The sequence below is a fragment of the Balaenoptera ricei genome, chromosome 2 (assembly GCF_028023285.1).
Source record: "Balaenoptera ricei isolate mBalRic1 chromosome 2, mBalRic1.hap2, whole genome shotgun sequence".
Classification (NCBI taxonomy): Eukaryota; Metazoa; Chordata; class Mammalia; order Artiodactyla; family Balaenopteridae; genus Balaenoptera; species Balaenoptera ricei.
The window spans coordinates 16,888,758-16,901,817 of record NC_082640.1 but is presented as its reverse complement, the minus strand read 5'-3'; the positions used below and the strand labels follow the sequence as shown (position 1 = coordinate 16,901,817).

The window sequence follows — 13,060 nt, the reverse complement described above, 5'->3', positions numbered from 1 at the left end:
ACATGCTGATAAATATCACATCAGCTCACTGTGTCTTCAGAACTAAGTTCATTATTTCAGATGGTTAAGAGATCACAGTACATTGGATGCCTTCATAGCCATATGTACTCCAGGGGGTGGGAGACAAACCCTATAAATATTCAGTGGCAAACCAAATCAGTAAAGTTATTAGGGGCATGCTAAGATATCCCCTCAAAAGTGAAAGACAAATTATTACATTTCACAAATCTCACAATGAAGAATAAAAGAAAGTGCCTGGTAATCATATTTGGGTTCTGGAGGATGCATATTTGAAACTTGGAAATACTCACCTGACCCATATACCAGGTGATGCTGCCAGCTTTGAATGGACTCAGGAAAGAGCTCTGGTGCAGGTGCAGTCTAGGGTGAAGCAGACAAGATGCTTGAATCCTATGAACTGATAGGCCCTATTATATGAAGTGGTTGGAAAGATGAATATGGAGTTTATGGCAAGCTCAAGTAGCAGAATAAAAATCTATATCCTCGGCAAGGCTGACATAAAAAAATGGACCTTGATAGAGAACTACTGTCTGTGGGACATCAAGTTTCTATGAAACTATAACTGTTAATCACAATCTGGGTTTTGTCAGATGATTCACATTAAAATGACAGGTGGGTCCAATAGCAATCTATTCTAGGGTAGCTGCCGTGCATCCAAAATAGGGCATGAGTAAGGCCAGAGGGCTCAAGTTAAGCTGAATGAGCTGATGACTCAGACCTCCGTGTCACCCACCATCAGCACCTCCTCAGATCACATCCATAGATACATCAGTCAGAAGGTGGGAGAGTCCCTTATGTCTAGCTGATGGAAGAGGAAAAAAGCCAAACAAGATTCATGGAAGGATCACCTTGTATATGGACGCAAGTTAAAATGGATTGTTGCTATATTCTAACTCCATACCCAGGTGGTGCTGAAAGACAGGTAATCCTCCAAGGAGAAATCCTCCCAAAGGTCAGAGCTCAGGTTGTAGGTGCTCGTCCACTTAGTATGTAAAGAGAAGTAGCCTGAGGTAAGAATACTTGCTCATTGGTAGTAGTGAATGACTTCTCTGGTTGGTCAGAAGCCTAGAAAGAGAAAAAATAGAGTGGGAAAAAGAAGTTTAAAAAGAATCAGATAGATAAACTCACAGGTCCCACAGTGTGTAGTATCACATTTAATGCTCATCAAAGAACTATGAAAGAGGCTCTTTAAAGAGGCTCTTTAAAAAATACAGACTGAGTGAATCTGCCAGTTGAATTTACCTAGACTCAGTCATCAGGCACTCTAGTGCTTCTGAATACCATGAATAATTATTAATTTGAGAAGAATCAGAAATCAAAATGTGAAATAATGAACCATACTACTACTAGAGAAATGCATCTTCTTTAAGTAGGCAGAAATTTCTAATATTGGAAACAAAAAGATAAATTAAAAAATTATAAATTGGTCTTCACTAAAATTAAGAACTTCTGTTGATTGAAATATTAATAGAGTGAAAAATCAAGCAAGATACTGGGAAATAAAATTTGGAATACATACATGTGATAAAAGATTTGTATTCAGAATATGTTAAGAATTCCTACAATCAATAAGTAAAAAGCAGACTAACCCACTTTGAAAAATTGGCAAAAGACCTGAACAGCTATGTCACTAAAGAGATCCAAATGATGAATAAACATAGAAAATGATACTCAATGTAATTATGCAACAGGGATATGTACATTAACACCATGACTGCAATTACATGCTACTTCAAACACACCAGAGTGGCTGAAATGGAAAAAACACAGTAATATCGACTATTCCCAAGAACGTCCAGCAAATGCAACTTTCATTTGTGGCTTGTGGGAATGTAAAAAAATGTTTGGCATTATCTAGTAAATTTAATCATATTCATAACTTAAGGCCCTTCAATTTCACTTCTAGGTGTTTACCCTAGATAAATGAGTACATAAGCCTACCAGATGTCATGTACAGATTGTTTCATAGCACCTCTATTTCTGACAGTCAACAACTTGAAGCAAACCAAGTGTTCATTATATGTTTATACAATGCAATACAAAACAGTGATTAAAGGAAAAAAGAATGAACTACTGATACACGCAACAACTTGGATAAATCTCACAAATTAATGTTGACTAAGATAATACAGACACAAGAGTACATACTGTATGATTCTATTCATGTGAAGTTCAAGATAGACAAAATAATCAGTGGTGATTGAAATCAGAATGGTGATTAGTTTTGGGTGAGAGTGGGGGATGACTGGGAAGAGCAAAAGGAAAATTTCTGTGGTGATGGAAATGTTCTATATCTTGACTTTGATTTTGGTGGTAGATATATGGTTATATACAAATGTGAAAATTCATTGAACTGTATACTTTGGATTATGCCCTTTACTTACTTTACTATGTTATACCTCAATGAAAACAATTTAAAATATTAATTAGTACAATCTGCCATATTACAGAATTGAGGAACAATATCATTTGATAAACTTAATAGATGCAGATAAGTATTAAATAAAATTCAAAACATAGTCATGTTAAAAAAAACAACAACTCAGAAACTAATAATAGAAGGGGAGGAGGTCTTTATCTGATAAAGGGAATCTGCAAAAAAGAATAACTCAGAAAATATTACACTTAATTACAAAATATTGAAAGCATTTCCTCTGAGATCAATGACAAAATAAAAATGTTTCCTGTGAAGCAGGTCTCAAGACAGAATTAGAATTGTGCTAGATTTATTGGAGAAAATGCTTGTGAAAGATAAGGGAGAGATGGAGCAGATGTTGGCAAGGAGAGCCTTGAAATTGTGATGGAGGTCTAACACACGAGAATGAAGGAAGGAAGATTAGATAGAAGAGTGTCAGACTATGGTGCATCTTCTAGAAAGAGTCGTTCAGGCCAATGAGGAAACCAGATTAAAAATTGTTCATTAGCAGAGTCATGTGTAAGGCAGAAATAAACTGACTCTAGAAAATATAAGTAAAATTATAATAAATAGAAAATACAGTATAATATATAAGAAATAATAGAGAAATAAGCCCTAATGTAATAGCTGTTACAAAAATGGTAATTAGAGTAAAAAAGCTGCATCAAAATAGGTCATTTATAAGGGACACATTTAAAAGGACAGGCAGAGTTTGGCACACACACAAGAAAAGATGGAATGCAAGAATATTGAGAAGCTCTAGTAATTAAATCCAACACTCTAATCAGCTAGTGGAGAAAATTCTAAACAAAACAAAAAGACGACCTACAGACTGGGAGAAAATATTTGCAAACAATGCGACCAACAAGGGCTTAATTTCCAGGATATACAAAGAGCTCATACATCTCAATACTAATAAAACAAGCAACCCAATCAGAAAATGGGCAGAAGTCCTAAATAGACATTTCTCCAAAGAAGACATACAGATGGGCAACAGGCACGTGAAAAGATGCTGAACATCACTAATTATTAGAGAAATGCAAATCAAACCTACATGAGGTATCACATCACGCCAGTCAGAATGGCTGTCATCAAAAAGTCTACAAATAATAAATGCTGGAGTGGTTGTGGAGAAAACGGAACCCTCCTACACTGTTGGTGGGAATATAAGTTGGTGCAGCCACTATGGAAAACAGTATGGAGGTTCCTTGAAAATCTAAAAATAGAGTTAACATATGGTCTAGCAATCCCACCCCTGGGCATGTATCTGGAAAAGAGGAGAACTCTAATTCGAAAAGATGTGTGTTTGTGTGTGTATAACTGAATCACTTTGTTGTACGCCTGAAACTAACACAATATTGTAAATCAACTATACTTCAATAAAAATTAAAATCTCAGTAGATAGTTTTAAAAAGCATTCAGAGAGTGACATCAGCAAGATGGCAGAATAGGAGAAAATCCAGTGGTAACACCACACAGCAACAATAATTTGGCAGCTATCCTATCCATGGACAATAGTGCCTTTGTGGGATCCAGGTAGAGATCCACATCTATGCTGTGGGTAGCAGGCCCTCCAACCTTGGTCTGGCTATGGACCCTTTTATCAGCCTGTTATCTGGCTCCAGCCACTTTCACCTGAGGTCCAGGAGTGATCCTGCCAGCCCAGAGACCTGCTGGGAGTCATGCCTGCCCATACCTGCAGCAGCAGCCAAGCACACTTAACTGCAATACCAGAGCAAATCCCATCATCTAGGAACCCAACAAGAGAAGGTCTTTACCTGCTAAAACCACACTGTAAAGACTGAAAGTGGTGTTTGTGCCTTAAAATGCATAGACACCAATGCAAGATGATAAGGATCATGAAAATCAGGCAAACATAACACCACCAAAGGAAACTGATGCAGCTCTAGTAACTGACCCCAACAAAATGGAAATCTACTAATTGCCTGACAATTCAAACTAATCATCTTAAAGGAGCTCAATGATATGCAAAAAAACACACTATAGACAACTAAATGAGATCAGGGAAATGCATGAACAAAATGAGAAGTTTAATAAACTAACAGAAACCATAAAAAAAGAACAGATGAAAAATCCTGAGGCTGAAGAATACAATGACAGAACTAAAGAATTCTAGAGAGCTTCAAAAGCCTATTGACCATGCAAAAGAAATAATTAGCAAACTTGAAGACAGACCATTTGAAATTAGAGTGGGGAAAGCACATGAAAAAGAATGAAGAAAGCAAATGGGGCTTATGGGACATAATTAATTAAACAAATGAATATACACATTATGGGAATTCCAGAAGGAGAAGAGAGAGAGAAAGGAGCAGAGGGTTTATTCAAAGAAATAAAGCTGAGAACTTCCCAAATCTTAGAAGGCATGACACCCAGATTCATGAAGCTTAAAGGACCCCAAGCAAGCTCAACCCAAAGAAGACTACCATGAGACACATTACAATTAAATTGTCAATAGTCAAATACAAAGGAAAAATTTTGAAAGCAGCAAGAGAAAAATGACTTGCCACATAAAGCCTCCCCTCCCCCCATAAGGCTATCAACAGTTTTCTTAGCAGAAACCTTGCAGGACATGAGAGTGTGCTAATATATTCAAAGAGATGAAAGAAAACAAAAAACCTGCCAACCAAGAACACTATACATGAAAAAATTGTCCTTCAGAAATGAGGACAGATGAAGACATTCCCAGACAAATAAAAGGTGAAGGAGTTTATCACCATTAGATCTGCCTTATAAGAAATGCTAAGAGGAATTTTTCAGGCTGAAAGGAAAGGACACTAAGTTACAACAGGAAAATATATAAAGTATAAAACTCACTGGTAAAGGTAACTATATAGTCAAATTCAGAATACTCTAATACTGTAATGGTGGTATATATAACAATTTTAACTCAGGTATAAATGTTAAAAGATAAAAGTATTACATGTAACTATAGCTGCAATAATTTGTTAATGGATACACAGTATCAAGAGAGTTAAGTGTGATGTCAATAGCATAAAAGGTAGGGAGAGAAGTAAAAGTGTAGCATTTTTGCATGCAACTGAGGTTGTCATTATCAGTTTAAAATAGACTGTTATAACTTTAAGATGTTTGTGATCCTCATGGTAACTACAAAGAAAAAAACCTCAGTAGATACACAACAGATAGAGAAATCAAAGCATATCACTTCAAAAAATCAATAACTCATAAAGGAAGACAGCGAGAGAGGAAGAAAAAAAAGGAACTAGAAAACAGTTAACAAAATGGCTATAACTCCTTGCCTATCAATAATTACTTTAAATTCAAATGGATTAAATTCTCCAATCAAAAGACACAGAGTGCCTGAATGGATTTTAAAAAGCAGGATCCAACAGTATGCTGAGTACTTAAAGCTCAATTTAGCTTTAAGGACACACATTGGCTGAAAGTGAATATATGGAAAAAGATATTCCATGTGAATAGTAAGCAAAGACAGTAGAGGTCCTATACTTTTATCAGACACACTAAACTTTCAGTCAAAGTCTGTCACAAGAGACAAAGAAGAACACCATTATGAAGGAGTCCATTTGTCAAGAGGATATAAAAATTATAACATATATACCAAACATTGGAGCACTTAAATATATAAAGCAAATATTCTGACAGATCTGAAGCGAGGTAGAGACAGCAGTATAATAATAGTGGTTAAGGGATTTCAATACTTTACGTTCAACAATGGATAGATCATCCAGATGGAAAAATCAACAAGGAAACAGCAGACTTGAGTAACACTACAGACAAGTGGATCTAAAAGACTTATACAGACCAATCTATCCAACAGTTACAGAACACACAATTCTTCTAAGAGTACACAGAACATTTTCCAGCATAGATCATATGCTAGACTGCAAAACAAGTGTTAACAATTTAAGAAGATTGAAATCATATCAGGTATCTTTTCTGATAACAGTGGTATGAACCTAGGTACCAAAAATAAAAGAAAAATTGCAGAAGTCACAAATGTGTGGAAATTAAACAAGATCCTGAACAACTAACGGGTCAAAGAAGAAATCTAAGGGATATCAAAAAAATAACTTGAGACAAAATTGGAAACACAGCATACCAAAACTTATGCGATGCAGCAGAAGCATAAACTAAGGCAAGTTTATAGCAGTAAATGCCTACATTAAGAAAAAAGAAGTATCTTAAATATCTTAAATAAACAACCTAATTTTATATGTCAAAGAACAAAGTAAGCCCAAAGTTAGCAGAAAGGAGATTCAAAAGATCAGAGCAACAAGAAATGAAACAGAACAAGAATACAAATGAGAATAGAAAAGATCAATGAAACTAAGAGTTGGTTTTTGAAAAGATAAGCAAAGTTGACAAACCTTTAGGTGGACTAACCAAGAAAGAGAGAAGACTCAACATACTCAAGTAATTAAAATTAGAAATAAGATGAGACATTACAACTGATACCATAGAAATAAAAAGGAATCATAGGAGACTACTGTCAGCAATCATATGTTAACAAATTGGAACCTGAAGAAATGGGTAAATTCCTAGAAACACAAACTACTAAGACTAAGAATCTGAACAGACCAATAATAAATAAGGGTATAGAAACAGTAATGAAAAGAAAAACAAAGCTGGAGGCATCACACTTTTTGATTTCAAACTATATTGCAAAGCTATAGTAATCAAAACAGTATCTTACTGGCATTAAAAATTGACTCATAGACCAATGGAAACAAATAGACAGTTCAGAGATAAGCCCACACATATATGCCAATTAATCTTTCACAAAGATGTCAAGAACACACAATGGGGAAAATGACAGTCTCCTTAATAAATAGTGTAGGAAAATATGGATAGCTGTCTGCGAAGGAATGAAATTGGACCCTTGTTTTACACCATAAAAAATAATTAACTCAAAATGTACTAAAGACTTACATGTAAGACCTGAAACCATAAAATTCCTAAGTGAAAACATTGAGAAAATTCTTCTTGACATTGCTCTTGGCATTGTTTTTTTGGATATAACACAGAAACCAAAGTAAACAAAAGCAAAAATAAACAAGTGGGAATACTTCAAAGAAAAAAGTTTCTGCAACAGCAAGAAAACATTATGGAAAACAACAGAATGAAAAGGCAGTATATGGAATGGTAGAAAATATTTACAAGCCATACATCTAATAAAGGGTTAATATCCAAAATATATAAGAAACTCACACACCTCAATAGCAAGATGTAAAAATGGGCAAAGGATCTTATTTAGACATCATCCAAAGGAGACATACAAATATCCAACAGGTATTTGATTAGATGCTCAACATCACTAATCATCAGTGAAATGTAAATCAAAACAACAATGAGATATCATAACTGTCAGGATGGCTATTATCAAAAAGACAAGCACTCTTTGTGCTGACAGGGATGTGGAGAAAAGCGAAAACTTGTACACTTTTGATGGGAATGTAAACTGATATAGCCTTTATGGAAATCAGTGTAGGGGTTCCTCAGAAAAGTTAAAAATAGAACTACCATATGATCTAGAATCCCATTTTTGAGTATATATATATATATATGTAAAGGAATTGGAATCAGGATCTTGAAGCGTTACCTGCACTGGTCCAATGTTCACTGCAGCATTGTTCACTACAGCCAAAATATGGAAAGAATCTAAGTGTCTGTTGACAGATGAATGGATAAAGAAAATGTGTGTGTGTGTGTGTGTATGTGTATGTATATAACTTGAACTCATACTATCTGAGAGTAGAATGGTTATTGCCTGGGGCTGGAAGGTGGGGGAAATGGAGAGATGTTGACCAAAGGGTAAAAACTTTCAGTTATAAGATGAATAAAATCTGGGGATCTAATGTACAGCATGTTGACTATAGTTAACAAGACTGTATTATATACTTGAAATTTGCTGAGACTAGATCTTGGGTTCATATAACACACGTACAAAGTGGTTAGTATGTGAGGTTATGGATATGTTAATAGCTTATTTGTGGTAATAATTTCACAATGCATACATATATCAAATCGTCACATTGTATACCTTATACATATATTGTACAATTTTTATTTGTCACTTATACCTCAATATGCTGGAAAAAAATTAAAAGACATTCTTGACTTAAAATGTCCATCTAGCAGAGGCCTAAAGCAAAAACATACTCAGTGGAAAAAATTTAGACTGATTTGCTTTAATACTGGCAACAAACCAAAGATGATCTCTACTCACTAGTGTTCCATAAAATGTAGAGCCTGTCAGACAATATGAGAGAAAATGTTTGCAAGAGAAATGACATACTCACTTCTATATAGGCAAACTATTAGAACCAGTAAGAAAGTTCAAAAAGATTGCCAGATAACTCTGCTAGTAAAATTCAATACATTTTAATACCAGCAATAACTCACTGGAAAAATATAAAATAAGATAGCAACAAAAATTAAGCATTAAGACTTTAACCTAACAAGGGTTAGGTTATGTATGTCTAACAAGGAATACATAAGACCTTAATAGAGAAATTGTTAAAGTCACTTTTAAAATACTAAAAGAAGAAAAAAATGGATGGAAATATACCTCATATTCAAGGTGCAATGACTAATATGGTAAAGCTGCCACTTCTCTCCAGATTAACCTAAGAATTTAATGCAATTCCCATACAGATTTTATGTAGAAGAATAAAGGTCTATGAATAGCTAGAGCAATTTTTAAAAATGAAGCTATGTAGGTGTCTTATCCTACCAGATAAATGGTACAATACAAATCGATTTAAAAAATAGTGTGATAGTAGTGTAAGAACAAATAGACTAGTGTAAGAAGCAAATCAGAGACCTGAAGAACATCCCATCTCTGTGGGAACTTAGCATACAATAGATGTAGCTTCATAAATCAATCAGGAAAAGAATGGTTCTTTTGGTAGATGGAACTGGAAAAAAATGACTCATAATATGGAGAAAAATAATACTGGATCCCTGTAGTATATCACATACCAAAATGATTTCTCATGGATTAAAGATCTAAACATGAAAGACAAAAGTATAAAATTAATAGAAATCAATGTAAAAGATATCTTTGTAATAACTTTTCTAAGGCTCCTAAACCCAAATCACAATAAAACAATTAATGTATTTCACTGCATTAAAAATAAAGATTTCTGATCAACTAAACAATAGAGACATAGTTAATGGCATAGGTGGCAGAAAATATTGGCAACATTTAAAACCAATAAGCAATAAATATCTAGACTATGTAAGGAACCCCCGCAACATCAACACAAATGGATAATAAATCAAACCCTTCCTTAGAACAGAATACCTAAATTGCTAAAAATGTATATGGATAAAAATATATACGAAAGGAAACGGTTGCTTAAAGATGATGATCATGATTAGAAAAGTACAATTTGGAAGAATGAAATACCACTTTATGCTCACCTGATTAGGACAAATTAGAAAGCCTGGTAACATCAAGTGTTAGTGAGTGGTTGACTGACAGGAACCTTCAGGCACTGCCACTGAAAGTGCAAACTAGTACTGCTGCTTTGGAACAGCTGAGTAGAACTTCAGGAAAACAAATTATACCCTGGCCCCTGCAATCTCACTCTTGCGGTGTTCACCCTGCAAACATGAAAAAGGCATGTGGTTACAAATAATTGGATCCCATCACCAGGGAACTGGATGACTAGAGCATTAGAGTGTGATGCATCAGTGAGAAGCAATGGCTCAGATATACTTGCAACTACAGAATAGTGCTTAAAATGTATGGCTGTTGAAAAGAAAAAAGTAAGAGATCTACAGTAGCACACTACACAAATTTAAAATACTTGCATAAAACATATATTTTTCAAACATCAAATTTATCTAAGGACACATTAAATACATTAGAGCAAATGCCTGTAGCTGAGTAGTAGAGGAGTGGGAAAAGGATAGGGATGAATGTGATAATGTAAAAATAAGAGAGGGACCTTGAATAAACTAGTGATGATAATATGCCACAGTATTAGTAGTATGATTAACTCAACTGTATCTCCCTTCAGTTAAAAAAAAAAAAAAAAGCAAAGTTAGAAGTGTTACACATTCACAATCCATTTAAGGAAAAGTCACTCAGTATTGAATTGTATCTTTCTATTTGAATACAGAAAAATAATGACCATTCAAGCTTACTGTTTTATGTAAAATTTTAATATTAAAATCAATAAAATGTAGATAGAAAATTCAGTGATATCTCTGAGTTTACATTAGTTTATTGATGCTATTATTTTAAAATTTTTAAATATAATTTTCAAGAAAATAATTGCTAAAATTAAGTGACCCAGATATGAAATTTTGTTATACTCTTACCTTTATGCGACTTTGCTCTCCGTATCCTTTGGAAAACAAATTTATAAACTCTTCTAAAAGCTTTAAAGTCTTTGCTCCTCTAGAATATTTTCAAAGCTTATTCTTGTTAGATTTTCTTCATTTTTCTCTAAACAAATTAAATAGCAAATTACCTTGAAAAATTATAATTAGAAAACAATGTAAACCTTTTTTATGGGTAAAATATTCATAACATAAAATCTGTCATTTTACCTATTTTTAAGTGTACAGTTCAGTGGCATTGAGTACATTCACAATGATGTGCAACCATCACTATCGTTCATCTCCAGAACTTTTTTTTAATCTTTCCAATCAGAAACTTTGTCCATTAAATAATAACTCCCCATTCACCCTTTCCCCAGCCCCTGGCAACCATTCTAACTTTTGTCTCTATGAATTTGAGTACTCTCTCTCATATATGTGGAATCATGCAGTATTTGCCCATTTGAGACTGGCTTATTTCACTTACATAAGTCTTCAAGGTTCATCCATGTTGCAGCATGTGTCAGAATTTCCTTCATTTTTCAGGCTGAATAATATTACATTGTATGTACATGTATCATTTTCTTTATGCATTCATCCATTGTTGGAGACTTGGACTGCTTCTATCTTTTGGCTATTGTGGAATAATGCTGCTATAAACAGGAGTATACAAATATCTGTTTTAGTCTCTGCCTTCAATTATTTTGGGTATATGTTTCATTATTTTCAGGAACTGCCATACATTTTCTACAGTAAACGTACCGTTTTACCTACTTGCTATTTTCTGTGATTAAAAAAAATTAGCCATTCTAATGAATGTGAGGTGATATCTCATTGTGGTTTTGTTTTGCATTTTCTTAATAATTAGTGATGTTGAGCATCTTTTCACATACTTGTTGGCCATTTGTTTATTTCCTTTGGAGAAATGTCTATTCAAGTCATTTGCCCATTTTTAAAAATAAATTTATTTTTGATTTATTTGTTTTTGGCTGCACTGGGTCTTTGTTGCTGCACGCGGGCTTTCTCTAGTTGCGGTGAGCGGGGGCTTCTCTTCGTTGCAGTGCGCAGGCATCTCATTGTGGTGGCTTCTCTTGTTGCGGAGCATGGGCTCTAGGTGCATGGGCTTTCAGTAGTCACAGCACGTGAGCTCAGTAGTTGTGGCTCACGGGCTCTAGGGTATATGGGCTTCAGTAGTTGTAGTGCATGGGCTCAGTAGTTGTGGCTCACAGGCTCTAAGGCACACGGGCTCCAGGGCACATGGGCTTCAGTAGTTGTAGCACACGGGCTTAGTTGCTCCGCGGCATGTGGGATCTTCCCAGACCAGGGATCGAACCCGTGTCTCCTGCATTGGCAGGCAGATTCTTAACCACTGTGCCACCAGGGAAGTCCCCATTTGCCCATTTTTAAATCAGGGTTTTGTTTTTGTTATTGAGTTGTAGGAGATATTTATATATTCTGGATATTAATGCCATATCAGATATATGATTTGCAAATATTTTCTCCCATCCTGTGGATTGCCTTTTCACTCTGTTGATAGTATCCTTTGATGTAGAAAAGTTTTCAATTTTGTTGAAGTCCAGTTTATCTATTTTTTCCTTTGTTGTCTGTGCTTTTCGCATCATTTTCAAGAAATTGTCAAATCTAATGTCATGAAGCTTTCCCCATTTTAAGAGTTTTGTAGTTTTAGCACTCATGTTTACATCTTTGATCTACTTAGAATTTTTAAATATGTGTAAGGTAAGGATCCAACTTTTTCTTTGCATGTGGATATCCAGTTTTCCCAGCACCACTTGTTGAAGAGACTGTTTTCCCCACTGAATGGTCTTGGCACCCCTGTCAAAATTCATTCGACCATATATGCAAGGGTTTATCTATGGGCTCTCTATTGTATTCGATTGGCCTATATGCCTGTCTGCATGCCATTACCACACTGTTTTGTTTATGTAGTTTTGTGGAACATTTTGATATCCGAAACTGTAAAACCTCCAAATTTTTCTCCTTTTTCAAGATTGTCTTGGCTATTTGGGTTCCCTTGTGGATCCATATAAATTTTAGTATGGATTTTTCCATTTCTGCAAAAATGTAACTCAAATTTTGATAAGGATTGCACTGAATCTGTAGACCACTTGGGATAATACTGACATCCTAACAGTATTATCTTCCAGTCCACGAACATGGGAAGTCTTTTCATTTATTTGTGTCTTTAATTTCTTTCAGCAATGTTTTGTAGTTTCAGTGTACAAATCTTTTGCCTTCTTGGCTAAGTTTACTGCTAAGTATTTTATTCTTTTT

General features: G+C 34.7%; 1 long non-coding RNA gene across 1 annotated transcript; it reads right to left on the bottom strand.

Moving 5' to 3' along the window:
* Window positions 1-259: 259 nt before the first annotated feature.
* Window positions 260-9,939, bottom strand: LOC132360262 (uncharacterized). The gene is made up of 3 exons (XR_009501063.1): window positions 9,863-9,939; window positions 923-1,086; window positions 260-381 (listed from the first exon to the last, which is right to left on the bottom strand). It is a non-coding gene; the product is annotated as an uncharacterized LOC132360262 (long non-coding RNA).
* Between the last annotated feature and the right edge of the window lie 3,121 nt (window positions 9,940-13,060).